This window comes from Phalacrocorax carbo, unplaced genomic scaffold, assembly GCF_963921805.1.
Source record: "Phalacrocorax carbo unplaced genomic scaffold, bPhaCar2.1 SCAFFOLD_60, whole genome shotgun sequence".
Lineage (NCBI taxonomy): Eukaryota > Metazoa > Chordata > Aves > Suliformes > Phalacrocoracidae > Phalacrocorax > Phalacrocorax carbo.
Genome location: NW_026990329.1, coordinates 168,729 through 190,107, shown reverse-complemented (window position 1 = coordinate 190,107; position 21,379 = coordinate 168,729). Strand labels below are relative to the sequence as shown.

The 21,379-nt window shown below is 47.9% G+C and overlaps 1 long non-coding RNA gene across 1 annotated transcript in view; it reads left to right on the top strand.

Moving 5' to 3' along the window:
• The first annotated feature begins 5,070 nt into the window (after positions 1-5,070).
• Positions 5,071-21,379, top strand: part of LOC135311007 (uncharacterized) — a 36,795-nt gene continuing 20,486 nt past the window's right edge. The window contains exons 1-2 of the long non-coding RNA XR_010370910.1: positions 5,071-5,232; positions 5,620-5,729. This is a non-coding gene — a long non-coding RNA (uncharacterized LOC135311007). The remainder of the gene's footprint in view (positions 5,233-5,619; positions 5,730-21,379) is intronic.

Below are 21,379 nucleotides of genomic sequence, written 5' to 3'. Positions count from 1 at the left end.
TATTTTCTGTGTACTGTGTTTTGGGCCACCTGAAACCCTTTGGCCGGGGAGGTTTGGTGCGGGGAGATGGCAGGTCTGGAGCCTGAAAGATCTCGGGTGGGGGGCGGGGGAGGTATTTTTGCCTTAAAACTCTGGGCCCACCTCGTGTGTCATGTCGTGAGTCTCGTGACTGTGGCAAATGGCTCAGTCAGGCGTTTTCTGATAAAAAACTTCTGAACGTGTGCGTGTGTAGGCACGGGGAGATTTGTGCAGGGTGACGGAGCCCCTTGCGCTTCTGTGCTAATGTCTACCTGTTCTAGATCTCCAATGTTGGAAAGCCTTTGTTTAGTGCCTGGTTGTGCCTGCGTAACAAATGTTTTAGCTGCTGATGTGTTATACCTCTGCTGTGAACTTTTTCCTGGGTGGCTTGATTGTTTCTGGTTGTCCGTGTAAATCTAGGCAGCTATTTTCTGCCCGGTGGTGAAGCCTATCGCTTTGGATAACAAAGGGCAGGAGAGCAATAAAGAAAAAGGTGACCTGTCTGCTGCAGCTCCTTGCAAACGATTCGTTCCTTATTTTCTGCCCTTGGGTAGGTGTTGTGCTTTCCAGATAACGCAGCCTCTCCTGTGCCTGTCCACGCCGTGCATTTTTGTCCTGCCCTTGCTTGAAAAGGCTCTCCTTGCCTTCCTCCTCTCTGCTGCAGTTGGCTTAATCTCTCGCTGCTGCTGCTGCTGGAAGAGGGATAAAGGGAGTGTTGTCGATGGGGTTGTTAAAAGCTTTTTCGCGGGCTGTAACGCGCGGGAAGGGGTGGGCGGGGGGGGCAACTCAGTACGGGGGATGGGGGGAGGATCAGGCTGCGGGGAAAATGGGAAACCAACATCACCTTCCCCTCCTACGGCGCAGCCCGGCCGCACGGCTCCCCGGGGATGCCCCTGCCCGCGGGTGTACCGTGTGTGCGCCCCCCGCGTGGGGCGGGGGACGACGACACACACCCCCACACCGTCGGCGGCACTGGGGCAACCCCTGCCCCAGGGCTCCGCGCTCGTACCCGGCTCTCCCCGCTCCGGCACGGCACGGGGCTGGACGCACCGAGGAGACCCCGGGGCGGCTTCTCGCGGCTGGGTGAGAACAGGGCCCGGCCCCGAGCAGCAGAGCGGGCACCGCCGGTAGCTCGGAGGAGCGGGGCCGGCTCGGCTCGAGGCGTCGGAGCGAAAAGGGACGAGAACCGGCCCGGAGCGTCCGGGGGTTGCGGGGGGGCGGCGGATGGTCCGGTGGCCGGGTTCGGCTCCGTGCCGGGCCGTGGGGCAGCCGGAGCCGCGCCGGGGGGCAGGTGAGGAGCCGCGTGCGTGGCTGGGCGCGCTGTGGGTCGGCGGGTTTCGGCTGTGGGGTCTCCCGGTCCGCGGAGTCCCCGGGGGGGGGGGGGGGTTGCGGGCAGCAGCGGCCCCGGGCCGAGCGCTGTCGTGGGTCGGTGGTTGGGTTTTGGGGCCGAGCCCGTGCCCGGCCGTGGGGAAGTAGGGGCAGCCCCACCCGGCTCTCGGCTGCTCCTCGTCGGGGTCGGGCGGCGGCGGCGACCCCGGCGGGGGCCCCTGCGGTGCCGGGCGGGTCCCCCCTTGCCCGCGAGGCAGGCAGGGACCCCGGCTGCTGCCGCCGCGGTTTGCTGGAGGCGGGCTGGGCCCGGCCCCCTGTGGGGTTGGGGTGCGGGCCCGGCGGTGCCGGGGAAACGAGGCCTGCGAGAGCAGGAGGAAAGCGCTGCCGGGCCGGCGCTGGGCTGCCCCGCCGGGGTGCGGGGCCGGGCCCGCGCAGTTCAGTTCCCGAGGCCTCCCCGACAGTGCCCGCGTGGGCCGTGGGGGTGCGGGGCTGCGGGGTGGCTGCGCTCTCCGCGGCCCTGAGCGTTGCCCGTGGGGACTGCGGAGGGGGCCGGGACGCAGCCAGGCTCAGCTGGTTTGGTCCCTGAGCGGGGAGAGCGCAGCTCTTCTGTTCCTGGGCCGTGAGAGCAGGCTCCTGTGGCTGACGCCGGGGCCCTGAAACAGATCGAGTCGTGCGTTTTGAGGGCCTGACCGAGGGGACTAAGTCGTGTGGTTTGGGCTGAGGAGCAGAGGTCGAGTGCTGCATTTTTGGGACTTGAGAACAGGCTCAGCAGCTGGGCTTTTTCGCTCAGAAACGGTCCCAAAGTGAGCTGGTTTGGGGGCCAAAAGCAGAAGCCGGTTTGGCTGCTTGTGCAGGCTGGGGGGTTGGGGTGGGGTGGGGGCATTGGGGGCTGCAGGGGAAAGCAGGGGTTGGGCAGGGTACGCGGACCCTCCCCGGAGGTGGGGGTCCGGTCACATCGGACCCCGAAGTTCGGGAGGCCGGCATGCACCAGAGCGAACTCGCCACCTGAGGCGGGTCTCTGGAGGAAGGGTGCTTTTTGGATCCAGCACAGCACACCCTCTTTGGGTCCAGCTCTTCTTTCTGTGCTGCTTAGGATAGTTATTAACCAATTAATTAATCATACAAACTAAGTCACAGCAGCTCTATCGGCTCCATCGTGGTTCGGAGCTCTGAATCAGTTTCACTTGGTGTCTAACATGTTTTTTTCCCCCAAGGAGAGGCTAAGTTTCAAAGTTAGTTCTCACAAGTGTGTCAGTCGACAAAATTGAGTTATGATTATTAAAACCACAAAGGTGACAGGAGTCTCACAGATCTGGTCTATTTCTGAAAATGTATTCATCCCATGCAGATGTCGTCGGGATACAGATCATCTGCATCTTCATGCTCTGACAAGACAAGATGCTGAGACAGGGATGAGCTCCAAAAGGACTGCTGAAAAGAAGAAAAAACCGCACTCCACAAAGTCATGGGGCTTTTTTTTTGCGTTTGGGGGGGCGGGGTGGCTTTAACAAAAGAGTGCAGTGTTGGCTGGCAGCAGCCTGCAGGGCATCTTTGCTGCCTGATCTCTCCTTTTCTTCTCTTCCACTCCTCTTTCAGGGCTGTGATTGTCATTTGGATAGTTTTAGAAGAGCAGTTAAGTTCCTCGCCTGTGTCAATGTGCTGGTAATACCAGGAAGGTGAACGGTTGAACCGGTCGGGCGGGTGGGAATAACTTGGCTGCAGGTAGAACTTCTGAGGGAAGACCAGCAAAACCAGGAAGCAAATAGCAAGTTCCCCAAAAATGTGCGGGTGTCAAGCACGTAAGCGTTTCATTGCCGAATGTTTTTGGGAATATGTTCCAAATGGCTATTTTTGGTAAACATAAATTTTCAGGAGATTCAGGGTTGTGTGTGGCAAAACATGTCCCTCTGTTTTTGTGTCCTGCCGCACAAACGGCCGGCGGCAGGGCTCTTGTTCCCCGCTCTCGATATTGCCCCAGCAGGGCTGCGATACTTAGACCTAAGTGGGGATGGGTTTAGGAGTGGAAGGAGAGAGAACGCCTGTGTTCTGTAAGGGCTGTGAATGCTGACCCTTTGTCTCCGTCTGCTGCTTTTCCTGTGCGGGTGATGAAGCTGTTTTACTTTTCTCTGTTGTTCCTGGTCTAAATAGTTGCAAGGCTGTCGCCGCTGTGGGTGTGCAATTTGTGTTGCTGTGTTTCTGTGGAGTCCTAGCCACGGCTCGCTTCTAGTGTGGCCAAGGGTCAAGGTAGGGCTTTCAGCTTAAAGCTTCAGAAGCGCTGCGCGCTGAGATGGGTGTAGGTGAAACTGCTGTTGCGCCTGCAGCTGTGCTCGCAGGGATGCTGGGCGGCTCCGCATCAGACCGGCGAGGTGCCCGTGGACCTCCGTCGGGCTGCGCCCTGGGTGCGCGAGCGTGCCGTGTGTTTGCTGTTCCGGCTTGTACGTGCGAGGGCTTAACGTTTGATTTAACGCATTTCCTTTAACGGCAGGCTGTAGTTGGGCTCTAGATGGTATTCCTACGGGGGCGCAAGAGCTGTGGAATGGTTAAGCTGTTGCTGTGCCTCCAGGTGACTTGTTCAGTAACACTGTTTTTCCAGGTGCAGGTGGATGAGTCGTGCAGGGCAACGGAGGAGAGCCCAGGGGAGCGCTGGAAGAAGGTGAGTCTGTGTAGTACGGGAGGGAAGATGTGACTGATGGCTATAGGGCTCCATTATGGGTTTTACTCTTTTTTTTGTGATCCGAGGGCGCTAAGCGATGAGCCGAGCGTGATCTGGGCCCTGGAGGTGAGTCAGGCAAGGTGACCGGTGCTTGGTGGGCTGGAGTAGGTGTTCTTTTTCAGGTTATTCAGGTTTTTTTTTCCCTTGTCTTCACTTTCCCATCCCAATTTGGGGCTGATTCCCTCAAACGGGGACTTCCCCCTGTGGGGCTGCTTATGCAGCCTGGGAGCTGCTGCCTGGGCACAAAAATACCTCAAACCCCCTGACTCTGGGTCTGCAATGGGGGGTGAAAAAAACAGAAAGAATTCTGGTGGAAAGAAAACAACTTGGGGCTTCTGGGAAAGCCAACTCCAGCTGGATTTGTGCAGCTGGAAAGGGAAAAAAAGGGTGGTGGTGGGGAAGGAACAACCACCTAAAAGCACCCACCAACCATTCTCATGCACAAAACCGAAAGTGAAAATGACCATTTTTTGTAGGGTAAAAGCACAAAAAGTCCCCACAGAACTCAGTAGTTTGGAAAAGCAACCCCAATTATTACATTATGTAAAGAAGGCAGGGGAAAAAAAAGAAAACCAAAACAAAACCCTATCACAACCCTGATGCCACATGCCTACAAGCAGTTCCTGGGGCTTATTCTGCGGGGGTGGGGGACCCAACCTTGTTCCCCAGGTTTGCTGTGCTGCTTCTCCTCCCTCGGGCATGGGGGGGGGGCGGGCAGTGGCATGGACAGTAGCAAGCACCAGATTTTTTTAAGCAGTCGAGAGGAAAGGACTGAAATGCTCGAGACGCTTTGCTGTTTGGTGCAGAGGCAATGAACGGTGCTGCTGGGGCTGCGAGGGGGAAAGGTGCAGAGGAATAGAAGCTCTGTGGATGCAGCCAAGTTACGGTTTCTGGATGGTATTAATCGAGAAGAGTAATTCAGATAATGCTGCTGCCCAGCGACCAGAGTTGGGTACTGAGCCCGGGAGCCGCGCACGCGCGGTGGCGTCCCTGTGATCCCCATTGCTCTCTCCGCAGGTGACAGCCCTGCGATGCTGCGGTGCCTGCGAGGTGATGCCGCCGTGCTCGTTGCTGCTTCCTGGTAAGGAAAGGCCTCCTCCGCTCCTGCTGCAGCGTGGTGGTGTGTCGGACACGATTCCCTGTGTCGGGTGAGGCCTAGGGCTGCCGGCGAGGTGAGCGAGCCCCTTTGGTGGGTGCAGGGGTGTCTCCTTGTGTGCCTGCACTACTGGGGCTGGTGGGATGGGAAGCTTCAAACGACCTGCCGAGGCAGGCTTCTGGTATGCTAAAGGCGAGCGGGTGAGGGCAGCCCCAGGAGTTACCCGGGAGCTGATAGAAGGGAAGAGGGAAAGGAGGAGGAGGAGGAGGATGACCTTTTCCCCCTGCCCAGGGTGCAGAAGATAGCCGACTCCCCAGCTCACCAGAGCTCCCCCTCAGCCTCCCCTGGCCCCCCTTGCCCCGTGCTCCTGCCCCCAGCTCCGGCACGAGCGAGCTAGGCTACGCTACGTGCCTAGGAAGCCTCATCTCGTAAGAGCTGTGAGACACCCTTGTATTCTCTTCAGGTGGAGGACGGCCTAGAGTCTGGAGCTGCAGAAGAGGCAGGGCGGAGAGGAGGGGAAAGAAGCATCTGAACGGCTAAATTGTGCCAGCAGCGCTGAGAGCGAGAGTCGCGGTGAGTCCTGGGCCACTGGGGCCCCGTTGCCTCTCTTGTGCATCCTGGGCCCTCCCTGTCTCTCCCCTGGCCCCCTCTCTTTCCTTACCTGCTGCAAAATTTTTTTTAGTTTTTTTTTTTGCACCCCCCCCCCTCTTTCTCCATCTCGCTCTGAGTGGCTCCCTGCCTCCCCGTCTTTTCAGTCCTCCCTCTCTCTGTCCTGTAGCCTGTGGCTACTTGTTCTTTCTCCGCCTCTCTCTGCCTGGCTCTGGCTCAGTGTTCTTTCATTCCTCCTGCTCTGTCCTGTAGCCTGTCGGTATTGTGTCTTTCTCTGGCTCTCTTGGTCTGACTCCCTGTGTTACCGAAAAACGCGGTAAAATCGGAAATATCTCTTCAACACCAATCGAGTATTAAAGAGCAGGCGTTCTTTATTCACGGCGCCGGATGCACGAGGGATCGCTCCTCCTGGCGTGCGTACCTCACACACCTTTCCCGTAGAATTTGTAGATCAAAATTTTACGTATTCATACATATTCATTATCGTCCTGTCTACTGATTGGTACAAACTGGCTCGTTCCGTATGTAAATCACTGCGCAGGCTCGGTGGTGGTCCGTGAGTCGGTGGTCGCGATCTCCCCCTGCCAGAATTGCCTTTTACCTTCTTGGCTCTTAATCTTGGCAGTCTTGGCTAGTTTTCTCAGTCCGCTACATGAAACCGCGTTTTGTCATCCTTTTCTGACAGAAGCACGTTGTCTGTTGTTCTGCTGACATTAACGATCGCCTAGGGACTAAAATGCAGATCGACAGATGCGCTGATTCGTACGCTCCGTGTTCCCGTAATGGAACACCGTCTCTGGTTGGTTGATTTCATCGCTTTGGTTACATTTCCCCCCTTTGGAAGTTTTGAAATAATCATTTTCTCAATACTTCCATCCTAGATCAATAATATTCCACTATGTCAGTTCAGTGTTTGGTTCATCTTCTCAAAATTTTCACTTGATTGTGGTCTCTAGGGCATATGCAGGTTCCATCTTATACCCAAAATTTTATTAATTTGTTGAACTACCTCTGCAAAAAAATGTGGTCCTCTCCCAGAGGACATTCCTGTTGGCACTCTAAATCTTGGTATTATTTCTTTCAGCAACATTTTAACTACTACTCTAGCTTTGTTGGTGCAGCACGAGAAAGCTTCTGGCCAACTAGAAAACTTGTCCATCATCACTAACAAATACTGCTATATCTATTTTGTCTGGGTAACTCAGAGAACTTAATTTGCTAATAATTTCCGGGAGAATTTTTTGTTTTGTTACTCCTAAAGGTGGTTTCCTTTGGTTCAGGGGATTATTTCTAGGACAGATTGGACACTTAGCTACTATGGGTTTAATTATTGTTGTCATGCCTACACACGCTACAGATGCTTTTAAACTCAAAACCGTAGCATCTACACCCTAATGTGTTTGCTCATGCTTTTCTTTTGCAAGTTCTGTCATAACTTGTGGGGTTGTTATTATTATTACTTGTTTTTCTGGTGTTACCTACCATCTCTGTGTTTTGTGATGCTTCCAATTGTTCTGCTAATTGCTCATCCAATTTATTATAATAATCTCGGTTTCAACTTTGGAATTCCGATCTGTTTTACTGGTACTAGTGCAAGGATACCTTGCTCTGCAGTCCTCTTTGCAGCTTTATCTGTCAATCGTTTGCTTATGTTTACAGCCGTCTGGCCGAATCGATGAGCTTTGCAACGCTTTACCGCCACTTCTTTTGGTTTCTGCACGTCTTCCGGAAGTTGGAGAATGTCTTCTTTATGCTGTATCAATGATTCTTGGGCTGATGGCAGTCCTTTTTCCTTCCCAGTAGCTCCATGATCGTGGATCACACCAAATGCATGTTTGGAATCAGTCTAGATATTTATCCTTCGTCCTTCTGCCATTCGCAGAGCTCGCTTCAACGCTACCAATACTGCTTTCTGTGCTGAGGTGTTCGCAGGCAGCGCCCCTGACTCCATTCCCTCGGCGGTGATAACGACAGCATATCCGGCCATTCTCTTCTCGCCCAGAGCTGCTTCCATCTGTAAACAACTCCAGATCAGGATTTTCCCAGAGGTTTGTGTCTCAGGCCTGGTCTGCTGGAATAGACTTGTTCAATAGTTAGCAAGCGATCGTGTTCGAAATTGTCCGTAAGGTTTTCTGTTGTTAAAAACATAGCAGGATTCAGTATAGCAGTAGTCTTCGATTCCACATGGTCTTGTTCTAACAGAACAACTTGATATTTCAACATTCTGCTAAGGGATAGCCAACGACCCCCCTTTTGTTCTAAAACAGTCACCGCTATGTGCGGGACACATACTGTCATCTTTTGTCCCATTGTTAACTTTGGGGCTTCCTGGATCGGCAGCGCTGCTGTTGCCACTGCCCGTAAACATCCAGGCCATCTTTTACTCACGTGGTCGAGTTGTTTGGAGAAGTAGCCCACGGGTCTCTTCCAGGTTCCCAGTCGCTGTGTCAGCACTCCAAGGGCTAAATGTTGTCTTTCGTGGACAAACAGCTCAAAAGGTTTAGCGAAATCGGGTAGGCCTAATGCAGGGGCCATCACTGAGGCTCTTTTCAGTTCTTTGAATGCCGTTTGGCATCCGGGCGTCCAGGTTAAATATTTATCCTTTGATTCTTTCAGTGCCTCGTATAATGGTTTTACATACAGTCTGTAGTTCAGAATCCAGAGCTGACGCTATTTCACTATTTTCAGAAAAGCTCTCAGTTCCTTCGGGCCGCAAGGTTCGGGAATTTGACAAATAGTTTCTTTCTTTTCACTTTCTAATTGTCTTTGTCTTTGAGATATTTCGAATCCTAAATAAATGGCTGTTGCTTCTCCTATTTGGGTTTTGTTTCTGGAAACTCCGCATCTTCCTTGGCCCAGAAAATTTAAAAATTTCAAAACATTATTCTTTACTTTCTGCCACTATCAGAATGTCGTCTGCATTCTGTAACAGTATGCCTCTCCCTGGGTTCTGTTTTTTCTATACATTTCTATATTTCTAATTTTTTTTCTTGCCAGCTGAGTCCCAAATATCGTAGGACTAATTTTAAATCCTTGTGGAAGTACGGTCCATGTTAGCTGTGTCTTTCATTCTGTGGTGGGGCTTTCCCATTCCAAAGCAAATAGGCTTTGACTTTTTATGCCTGGAGGTATGCAAAAGAAGGCATCCTTCAAATCTAGTACAGTAAACCATTTATGCTCCTCCTTTAAAAGAGGTCAGTAAAGTGTATGGATTAGCTACTACCGGATGTAGATCTTGGACCACCTGAGATATAGCCCTTAAATCGTGAACCAGCTAATACTCTTTGCCTCTAGATTTCTTTACTGGCGGCACAGGAGTACTATATTCTGATTCACATTCTACTAAGAGCTCATATTCTGAAAAAAATTTATAATTAACTTCTCTAATCCTTTTCGAGCCTCTCGCTTAATACGGTATTGTTTTTGCCTTACCGGCTTGGCTCCAGGCTTTAAGGTTACTTTTACCGGCTCTGCCCGCTTAGGTCGCTCCGGAGCTCCGCTCGCTCAAACCAAAGGAATTACTACGTTTTCCACTTCTTCGGGAACCTGTTCCTCCCTGGAGGAATCCTGTAACATAAACGCTCTCGCCTCTGTGGCTTTTGATTCTGTTCTGGTATTAGTAATTTAATCTCTCCATCTTTAAAAGTTACTTGAGCATCTAATTTACTTAATAGATCTCATCATAACAGAGGCAGTGGACATTCAGGCATATACAGAAACTGGTGAGTTGCCCATTGCTTCTCCAATTTAAACTTTAATGGCTCTAAGAAAGGCTAATTTTTCTTTGCCCTGTCGCACTAACAACACCTACTGGTTTATGATCAACTTTCTCTTTACGTGTATTCAATACCAAAGAAGTGGCTCCCGTATCTACCAAAAATTCTATTTCTTCATTCCCTAGCTTCAGTGTAACCAGGTGTTCAGCTAGGGTTGATTCCTCTGGTCTCCTTCATGCCAAGCTACTTCAAGCATTTTACCCAGATCTCTGGATTCAGGTTCTTCTAGTTTCTGAAGGTTTTTTTACTCCCCCCCCCCACCCCCCCCAATCTGGGGCTGATTGTCTTATGAATATAGAGACCAACTGAATTGCTTTTTCTGTGTTTTTTTCTGGGTTCAAATGAGTATATTTTCTGGTGGTCACCTTCAGTCTTTCCATAAAGGCTGAAGGGGACTCCTTTAATTCTTGTCTCACTTAATAAATGGGTCAAAATTTATGGCTTTTGGCATTGCATGTCTTACTCCAAATAAAATCTGTCTCTGACATCTAGTCAACATTCCCCTGGGTCCTGGCTGATTAGGGTCCCACTCGGGATTTGTAGATGGAAAATTCTTATTCGTTGTTCTCTGTAAATTCCTGTTAGCATGTGCTCCCTGCACCTGCCTTCTGGCTGTATTCAATACTATTTTCTTGTCAGTTCCATCAAGTGAAGTATCCAGTATCACAAGTAGAGCAACACTTCAAGTTCTCACCACATTTTCCTCTTTTCAGAAACATTGCTGTAGAATCCTGTGGACATATCTCACGCTGTTTCTGCCACGCTGGATGATTCCACAGTGTAAAGAACAAATCAACATATGCCACTTCTTCCCATTTGCCTTCCCTTTTTACAAAACAACATTAATTGCAAGATGGTATGATATTGCAATGTCTCCTGTTCTGGCCATTCGTGCCCACCTTCCAATTGATACGTTGGGCACCAATGATTGCAATATTCAATTAATGGTTTCCGAGTTAGTGGGTCATCACCCCCGATGTCTTTCCAGTGCTTCAAAGTACATCCCAAAGGTGTTCTCTGTGGGATAGGTTTCTTACTCAGAAATGCTCCCATCTCCCAGTCGACTAGCAGTTGTGATAGTGCACTATCACAAATAGTAGTCAGAGGGACTCCAACCCCCGTTAGAGGTCTCACTGGGATCTGTAGCCCCCTGCTAGATATCCCTGGAGACTTCAACCCCCTGTTGAAGACCCCCCTACCCTCGGGTCCCGCTCCACAGGCTTTCGCCTAGCAGAGACTTACCAACCGAGGTACCTCTTGGCCCCAACCCTGCGTGGCTTTCGCCGCGCCTTACGGGCAGGCCTGTGGGACTCAAACCCACTATCCTATCCTATGTGGGAAGCTAACGCCACATATTATTCTACCTAAGTTTCTTCGTAAACGAATGCCTTGTTTACTTCAGTCCAGGGGATCTTTCTCAGAATTCTCTGGCCTGGGGATCGGAAGCTCTCCCCAAGAATTCCTTGGGGCTGGCTGCAGGTCCCACGGTCCTGCGGATCCGTCGAGATTCAAAAGCAGGTTCCCATCTGGGGTGCCAAAACTGTTACCGAAAAACGCGGTAAAATCGGAAATATCTATTCAACACCAATCTAGTATTAAAGAGCAGGCGTTCTTTATTCACGGCGCCAGATGCACGGGGGATCGCTCCTCCTGGCGTGCGTACCTCACACACCTTTCCCGTAGAATTTGTAGATCAAAATTTTACGTATTCATACATATTCATTATCGTCCTGTCTACTGATTGGTACAAACTTGCTTGTTCCGTATGTAAATCGCTGCGCAGGCTCGGTGGTGGTCCGTGAGTCGGTGGTCGCGATCTCCCCCTGCCAGAATTGCCTTTTACCTTCTTGGCTCTTAATCTTGGCAGTCTTGGCTAGTTTTCTCAGTCCGCTACACGAAACCGCGTTTTGTCATCCGTTTCTGACAGAAGCACGTTGTCTGTTGTTCTGCTGACATTAACGATCGCCTAGGGACTAAAATGCAGATCGACAGATGTGCTGATTCGTACGCTCCGTGTTCCCGTAATGGAACACCGTCTCTGGTTGGTTGATTTCATCGCTTTGGTTACATTTCCCCCCTTTGGAAGTTTTGAAATAATCATTTTCTCAATACTTCCATCTTAGATCAATAATATTCCACTATGTCAGTTCAGTGTTTGGTTCATCTTCTCAAAATTTTCACTTGATTGTGGTCTCTAGGGCATATGCAGGTTCCATTTTATACCCAAAATTTTATTAATTTGTTGAACTACCTCTGCAAAAAAATGTGGTCCTCTCTCAGAGGACATTCCTGTTGGCACTCTAAATCTTGGTATTATTTCTTTCAGCAACATCTTAACTACTACTCTAGCTTTGTTGGTGCAGCACGAGAAAGCTTCTGGCCAACTAGAAAACTTGTCCATCATCACTAACAAATACTGCTATATCTATTTTGTCTGGGTAACTCAGAAAACTTAATTTGCTAATAATTTCCGGGAGAATTTTTGTTTTGTTACTCCTAAAGGTGGTTTCCTTTGGTTCAGGGGATTATTTCTAGGACAGATTGGACACTTAGCTACCATGGGTTTAACTGTTCTTGTCATGCCTACACACGCTACAGATGCTTTTAAACTCAAAACCGTAGCATCTACACCCTAATGTGTTTGCTCATGCTTTTCTTTTGCAAGTTCTGTCATAACTTGTGGGGTTGTTATTATTATTACTTGTTTTTCTGGTGTTACCTACCATCTCTGTGTTTTGTGATGCTTCCAATTGTTCTGCTAATTGCTCATCCAATTTATTATAATAATCTCGGTTTCAACTTTGGAATTCCGATCTGTTTTACTGGTACTAGTGCAAGGATACCTTGCTCTGCAGTCCTCTTTGCAGCTTTATCTGTCAATCGTTTGCTTATGTTTACAGCCGTCTGGCCGAATCGATGAGCTTTGCAACGCTTTACCGCCACTTCTTTTGGTTTCTGCACGTCTTCCGGAAGTTGGAGAATGTCTTCTTTATGCTGTATCAATGATTCTTGGGCTGATGGCAGTCCTTTTTCCTTCCCAGTAGCTCCATGATCGTGGATCACACCAAATGCATGTTTGGAATCAGTCTAGATATTTATCCTTCGTCCTTCTGCCATTCGCAGAGCTCGCTTCAACGCTACCAATACTGCTTTCTGTGCTGAGGTGTTCGCAGGCAGCGCCCCTGACTCCATTCCCTCGGCGGTGATAACGACAGCATATCCGGCCATTCTCTTCTCGCCCAGAGCTGCTTCCATCTGTAAACAACTCCAGATCAGGATTTTCCCAGAGGTTTGTGTCTCAGGCCTGGTCTGCTGGAATAGACTTGTTCAATAGTTAGCAAGCGATCGTGTTCGAAATTGTCCGTAAGGTTTTCTGTTGTTAAAAACATACAGGATTCAGTATAGCAGTAGTCTTCGATTCCACATGGTCTTGTTCTAACAGAACAACTTGATATTTCAACATTCTGCTAAGGGGTAGCCAACGACCCCCCTTTTGTTCTAAAACAGTCACCGCTATGTGCGGGACACATACTGTCATCTTTTGTCCCATTGTTAACTTTGGGGCTTCCTGGATCGGCAGCGCTGCTGTTGCCACTGCCCGTAAACATCCAGGCCATCTTTTACTCACGTGGTCGAGTTGTTTGGAGAAGTAGCCCACGGGTCTCTTCCAGGTTCCCAGTCGCTGTGTCAGCACTCCAAGGGCTAAATGTTGTCTTTCGTGGACAAACAACTCAAAAGGTTTAGCGAAATCGGGTAGGCCTAATGCAGGGGCCATCACTGAGGCTCTTTTCAGTTCTTTGAATGCCGTTTGGCATCCGGGCGTCCAGGTTAAATATTTATCCTTTGATTCTTTCAGTGCCTCGTATAATGGTTTTACATACAGTCTGTAGTTCAGAATCCAGAGCTGACGCTATTTCACTATTTTCAGAAAAGCTCTCAGTTCCTTCGGGCCGCAAGGTTCGGGAATTTGACAAATAGTTTCTTTCTTTTCACTTTCTAATTGTCTTTGTCTTTGAGATATTTCGAATCCTAAATAAATGGCTGTTGCTTCTCCTATTTGGGTTTTGTTTCTGGAAACTCCGCATCTTCCTTGGCCCAGAAAATTTAAAAATTTCAAAACATTATTCTTTACTTTCTGCCACTATCAGAATGTCGTCTGCATTCTGTAACAATATGCCTCTCCCTGGGTTCTGTTTTTTCTAGACATTTCTATATTTCTAATTTTTTTTCTTGCCAGCTGAGTCCCAAATATCGTAGGACTAATTTTAAATCCTTGTGGAAGTACGGTCCATGTTAGCTGTGTCTTTCATTCTGTGGTGGGGCTTTCCCATTCCAAAGCAAATAGGCTTTGACTTTTTATGCCTGGAGGTATGCAAAAGAAGGCATCCTTCAAATCTAGTACAGTAAACCATTTATGCTCCTCCTTTAAAAGAGGTCAGTAAAGTGTATGGATTAGCTACTACCGGATGTAGATCTTGGACCACCTGAGATATAGCCCTTAAATCGTGAACCAGCTAATACTCTTTGCCTCTAGATTTCTTTACTGGCGGCACAGGAGTACTATATTCTGATTCACATTCTATTAAGAGCTCATATTCTGAAAAAAATTTATAATTAACTTCTCTAATCCTTTTCGAGCCTCTCGCTTAATACGGTATTGTTTTTGTCTTACCGGCTTGGCTCCAGGCTTTAAGGTTACTTTTACCGGCTCTGCCCGCTTAGGTCGCTCCGGAGCTCCGCTCGCTCAAACCAAAGGAATTACTACGTTTTCCACTTCTTCGGGAACCTGTTCCTCCCTGGAGGAATCCTGTAACATAAACGCTCTCGCCTCTGTGGCTTTTGATTCTGTTCTGGTATTAGTAATTTAATCTCTCCATCTTTAAAAGTTACTTGAGCATCTAATTTACTTAATAGATCTCATCATAACAGAGGCAGTGGACATTCAGGCATATACAGAAACTGGTGAGTTGCCCATTGCTTCTCCAATTTAAACTTTAATGGCTCTAAGAAAGGCTAATTTTTCTTTGCCCTGTCGCACTAACAACACCTACTGGTTTATGATCAACTTTCTCTTTACGTGTATTCAATACCAAAGAAGTGGCTCCCGTATCTACCAAAAATTCTATTTCTTCATTCCCTAGCTTCAGTGTAACCAGGTGTTCAGCTAGGGTTGATTCCTCTGGTCTCCTTCATGCCAAGCTACTTCAAGCATTTTACCCAGATCTCTGGATTCAGGTTCTTCTAGTTTCTGAAGGTTTTTTTACTCCCCCCCCCCCGCCCCCCCCAATCTGGGGCTGATTGTCTTATGAATATAGAGACCAACTGAATTGCTTTTTCTGTTTTTTTCTGGGTTCAAATGAGTATATTTTCTGGTGGTCACCTTCAGTCTTTCCATAAAGGCTGAAGGGGACTCCTTTAATTCTTGTCTCACTTAATAAATGGGTCAGAATTTATGGCTTTTGGCATTGCATGTCTTACTCCAAATAACATCTGTCTCTGACATCTAGTCAACATTCCCCTGGGTCCTGGCTGATTAGGGTCCCACTCGGGATTTGTAGATGGAAAATTCTTATTCGTTGTTCTCTGTAAATTCCTGTTAGCATGTGCTCCCTGCACCTGCCTTCTGGCTGTATTCAATACTATTTTCTTGTCAGTTCCATCAAGTGAAGTATCCAGTATCACAAGTAGAGCAACACTTCAAGTTCTCACCACATTTTCCTCTTTTCAGAAACATTGCCGTAGAATCCTGTGGACATATCTCACGCTGTTTCTGCCACGCTGGATGATTCCACAGTGTAAAGAACAAATCAACATATGCCACTTCTTCCCATTTGCCTTCCCTTTTTACAAAACAACATTAATTGCAAGATGGTATGATATTGCAATGTCTCCTGTTCTGGCCATTCGTGCCCACCTTCCAATTGATACGTTGGGCACCAATGATTGCAATATTCAATTAATGGTTTCCGAGTTAGTGGGTCATCACCCCCGATGTCTTCCCAGTGCTTCAAAGTACATCCCAAAGGTGTTCTCTGTGGGATAGGTTTCTTACTCAGAAATGCTCCCATCTCCCAGTCGACTAGCAGTTGTGATAGTGCACTATCACAAATAGTAGTCAGAGGGACTCCAACCCCCGTTAGAGGTCTCACTGGGATCTGTAGCCCCCTGCTAGATATCCCTGGAGACTTCAACCCCCTGTTGAAGACCCCCCTACCCTCGGGTCCCGCTCCACAGGCTTTCGCCTAGCAGAGACTTACCAACCGAGGTACCTCTTGGCCCCAACCCTGCGTGGCTTTCGCCGCGCCTTACGGGCAGGCCTGTGGGACTCAAACCCACTATCCTATCCTATGTGGGAAGCTAACGCCACATATTATTCTACCTAAGTTTCTTCGTAAACGAATGCCTTGTTTACTTCAGTCCAGGGGATCTTTCTCAGAATTCTCTGGCCTGGGGATCGGAAGCTCTCCCCAAGAATTCCTTGGGGCTGGCTGCAGGTCCCACGGTCCTGCGGATCCGTCGAGATTCAAAAGCAGGTTCCCATCTGGGGTGCCAAAACTGTTACCGAAAAACGCGGTAAAATCGGAAATATCTATTCAACACCAATCTAGTATTAAAGAGCAGGCGTTCTTTATTCACGGCGCCAGATGCACGGGGGATCGCTCCTCCTGGCGTGCGTACCTCACACACCTTTCCCGTAGAATTTGTAGATCAAAATTTTACGTATTCATACATATTCATTATCGTCCTGTCTACTGATTGGTACAAACTTGCTTGTTCCGTATGTAAATCGCTGCGCAGGCTCGGTGGTGGTCCGTGAGTCGGTGGTCGCGATCTCCCCCTGCCAGAATTGCCTTTTACCTTCTTGGCTCTTAATCTTGGCAGTCTTGGCTAGTTTTCTCAGTCCGCTACACGAAACCGCGTTTTGTCATCCGTTTCTGACAGAAGCACGTTGTCTGTTGTTCTGCTGACATTAACGATCGCCTAGGGACTAAAATGCAGATCGACAGATGCGCTGATTCGTACGCTCCGTGTTCCCGTAATGGAACACCGTCTCTGGTTGGTTGATTTCATCGCTTTGGTTACATTTCCCCCCTTTGGAAGTTTTGAAATAATCATTTTCTCAATACTTCCATCCTAGATCAATAATATTCCACTATGTCAGTTCAGTGTTTGGTTCATCTTCTCAAAATTTTCACTTGATTGTGGTCTCTAGGGCATATGCAGGTTCCATTTTATACCCAAAATTTTATTAATTTGTTGAACTACCTCTGCAAAAAAATGTGGTCCTCTCTCAGAGGACATTCCTGTTGGCACTCTAAATCTTGGTATTATTTCTTTCAGCAACATCTTAACTACTACTCTAGCTTTGTTGGTGCAGCACGAGAAAGCTTCTGGCCAACTAGAAAACTTGTCCATCAGCACTAACAAATACTGCTATATCTATTTTGTCTGGGTAACTCAGAGAACTTAATTTGCTAATAATTTCCGGGAGAATTTTTTGTTTTGTTACTCCTAAAGGTGGTTTCCTTTGGTTCAGGGGATTATTTCTAGGACAGATTGGACACTTAGCTACCATGGGTTTAATTGTTCTTGTCATGCCTACACACGCTACAGATGCTTTTAAACTCAAAACCGTAGCATCTACACCCTAATGTGTTTGCTCATGCTTTTCTTTTGCAAGTTCTGTCATAACTTGTGGGGTTGTTATTATTATTACTTGTTTTTCTGGTGTTACCTACCATCTCTCTGTGTTTTGTGATGCTTCCAATTGTTCTGCTAATTGCTCATCCAATTTATTATAATAATCTCGGTTTCAACTTTGGAATTCCGATCTGTTTTACTGGTACTAGTGCAAGGATACCTTGCTCTGCAGTCCTCTTTGCAGCTTTATCTGTCAATCGTTTGCTTATGTTTACAGCCGTCTGGCCGAATCGATGAGCTTTGCAACGCTTTACCGCCACTTCTTTTGGTTTCTGCACGTCTTCCGGAAGTTGGAGAATGTCTTCTTTATGCTGTATCAATGATTCTTGGGCTGATGGCAGTCCTTTTTCCTTCCCAGTAGCTCCATGATCGTGGATCACACCAAATGCATGTTTGGAATCAGTCTAGATATTTATCCTTCGTCCTTCTGCCATTCGCAGAGCTCGCTTCAACGCTACCAATACTGCTTTCTGTGCTGAGGTGTTCGCAGGCAGCGCCCCTGACTCCATTCCCTCGGCGGTGATAACGACAGCATATCCGGCCATTCTCTTCTCGCCCAGAGCTGCTTCCATCTGTAAACAACTCCAGATCAGGATTTTCCCAGAGGTTTGTGTCTCAGGCCTGGTCTGCTGGAATAGACTTGTTCAATAGTTAGCAAGCGATCGTGTTCGAAATTGTCCGTAAGGTTTTCTGTTGTTAAAAACATAGCAGGATTCAGTATAGCAGTAGTCTTCGATTCCACATGGTCTTGTTCTAACAGAACAACTTGATATTTCAACATTCTGCTAAGGGATAGCCAACGACCCCCCTTTTGTTCTAAAACAGTCACCGCTATGTGCGGGACACATACTGTCATCTTTTGTCCCATTGTTAACTTTGGGGCTTCCTGGATCGGCAGCGCTGCTGTTGCCACTGCCCGTAAACATCCAGGCCATCTTTTACTCACGTGGTCGAGTTGTTTGGAGAAGTAGCCCACGGGTCTCTTCCAGGTTCCCAGTCGCTGTGTCAGCACTCCAAGGGCTAAATGTTGTCTTTCGTGGACAAACAGCTCAAAAGGTTTAGCGAAATCGGGTAGGCCTAATGCAGGGGCCATCACTGAGGCTCTTTTCAGTTCTTTGAATGCCGTTTGGCATCCGGGCGTCCAGGTTAAATATTTATCCTTTGATTCTTTCAGTGCCTCGTATAATGGTTTTACATACAGTCTGTAGTTCAGAATCCAGAGCTGACGCTATTTCACTATTTTCAGAAAAGCTCTCAGTTCCTTCGGGCCGCAAGGTTCGGGAATTTGACAAATAGTTTCTTTCTTTTCACTTTCTAATTGTCTTTGTCTTTGAGATATTTCGAATCCTAAATAAATGGCTGTTGCTTCTCCTATTTGGGTTTTGTTTCTGGAAACTCCGCATCTTCCTTGGCCCAGAAAATTTAAAAATTTCAAAACATTATTCTTTACTTTCTGCCACTATCAGAATGTCGTCTGCATTCTGTAACAGTATGCCTCTCCCTGGGTTCTGTTTTTTCTATACATTTCTATATTTCTAATTTTTTTTCTTGCCAGCTGAGTCCCAAATATCGTAGGACTAATTTTAAATCCTTGTGGAAGTACGGTCCATGTTAGCTGTGTCTTTCATTCTGTGGTGGGGCTTTCCCATTCCAAAGCAAATAGGCTTTGACTTTTTATGCCTGGAGGTATGCAAAAGAAGGCATCCTTCAAATCTAGTACAGTAAACCATTTATGCTCCTCCTTTAAAAGAGGTCAGTAAAGTGTATGGATTAGCTACTACCGGATGTAGATCTTGGACCACCTGAGATATAGCCCTTAAATCGTGAACCAGCTAATACTCTTTGCCTCTAGATTTCTTTACTGGCGGCACAGGAGTACTATATTCTGATTCACATTCTACTAAGAGCTCATATTCTGAAAAAAATTTATAATTAACTTCTCTAATCCTTTTCGAGCCTCTCGCTTAATACGGTATTGTTTTTGTCTTACCGGCTTGGCTCCAGGCTTTAAGGTTACTTTTACCGGCTCTGCCCGCTTAGGTCGCTCCGGAGCTCCGCTCGCTCAAACCAAAGGAATTACTACGTTTTCCACTTCTTCGGGAACCTGTTCCTCCCTGGAGGAATCCTGTAACATAAACGCTCTCGCCTCTGTGGCTTTTGATTCTGTTCTGGTATTAGTAATTTAATCTCTCCATCTTTAAAAGTTACTTGAGCATCTAATTTACTTAATAGATCTCATCATAACAGAGGCAGTGGACATTCAGGCATATACAGAAACTGGTGAGTTGCCCATTGCTTCTCCAATTTAAACTTTAATGGCTCTAAGAAAGGCTAATTTTTCTTTGCCCTGTCGCACTAACAACACCTACTGGTTTATGATCAACTTTCTCTTTACGTGTATTCAATACCAAAGAAGTGGCTCCCGTATCTACCAAAAATTCTATTTCTTCATTCCCTAGCTTCAGTGTAACCAGGTGTTCAGCTAGGGTTGATTCCTCTGGTCTCCTTCATGCCAAGCTACTTCAAGCATTTTACCCAGATCTCTGGATTCAGGTTCTTCTAGTTTCTGAAGGTTTTTTTACTCCCCCCCCCCCCGCCCCCCCCAATCTGGGGCTGATTGTCTTATGAATATAGAGACCAACTGAATTGCTTTTTCTGTTTTTTTCTGGGTTCAAATGAGTATATTTTCTGGTGGTCACCTTCAGTCTTTCCATAAAGGCTGAAGGGGACTCCTTTAATTCTTGTCTCACTTAATAAATGGGTCAGAATTTATGGCTTTTGGCATTGCATGTCTTACTCCAAATAAAATCTGTCTCTGACATCTAGTCAACATTCCCCTGGGTCCTGGCTGATTAGGGTCCCACTCGGGATTTGTAGATGGAAAATTCTTATTCGTTGTTCTCTGTAAATTCCTGTTAGCATGTGCTCCCTGCACCTGCCTTCTGGCTGTATTCAATACTATTTTCTTGTCAGTTCCATCAAGTGAAGTATCCAGTATCACAAGTAGAGCAACACTTCAAGTTCTCACCACATTTTCCTCTTTTCAGAAACATTGCCGTAGAATCCTGTGGACATATCTCACGCTGTTTCTGCCACGCTGGATGATTCCACAGTGTAAAGAACAAATCAACATATGCCACTTCTTCCCATTTGCCTTCCCTTTTTACAAAACAACATTAATTGCAAGATGGTATGATATTGCAATGTCTCCTGTTCTGGCCATTCGTGCCCACCTTCCAATTGATACGTTGGGCACCAATGATTGCAATATTCAATTAATGGTTTCCGAGTTAGTGGGTCATCACCCCCGATGTCTTTCCAGTGCTTCAAAGTACATCCCAAAGGTGTTCTCTGTGGGATAGGTTTCTTACTCAGAAATGCTCCCATCTCCCAGTCGACTAGCAGCTGTGATAGTGCACTATCACAAATAGTAGTCAGAGGGACTCCAACCCCCGTTAGAGGTCTCACTGGGAATCCGCCACTGGGATCTGTAGCCCCCTGCTAGATATCCCTGGAGACTTCAACCCCCTGTTGAAGACCCCCCTACCCTCGGGTCCCGCTCCACAGGCTTTCGCCTAGCAGAGACTTACCAACCGAGGTACCTCTTGGCCCCAACCCTGCGTGGCTTTCGCCGCGCCTTACGGGCAGGCCTGTGGGACTCAAACCCACTATCCTGTCCTATGTGGGAAGCTAACGCCACATATTATTCTACCTAAGTTTCTTAAACGAATGCCTTGTTTACTTCAGTCCAGGGGATCTTTCTCAGAATTCTCTGGCCTGGGGATCGGAAGCTCTCCCCAAGAATTCCTTGGGGCTGACTGCAGGTCCCACGGTCCTGCGGATCCGTCGAGATTCAAAAGCAGGTTCCCATCTGGGGTGCCAAAACTGTTACCAAAAAACACGGTAAAATCGGAAATATCTATTCAACACCAATCTAGTATTAAAGAGCAGGCGTTCTTTATTCACGGCGCCAGATGCACGGGGGATCGCTCCTCCTGGCGTGCGTACCTCACACACCTTTCCCGTAGAATTTGTAGATCAAAATTTTACGTATTCATACATATTCATTATCGTCCTGTCTACTGATCGGTACAAACTTGCTCGTTCCGTATGTAAATCACTGCGCAGGCTCGGTGG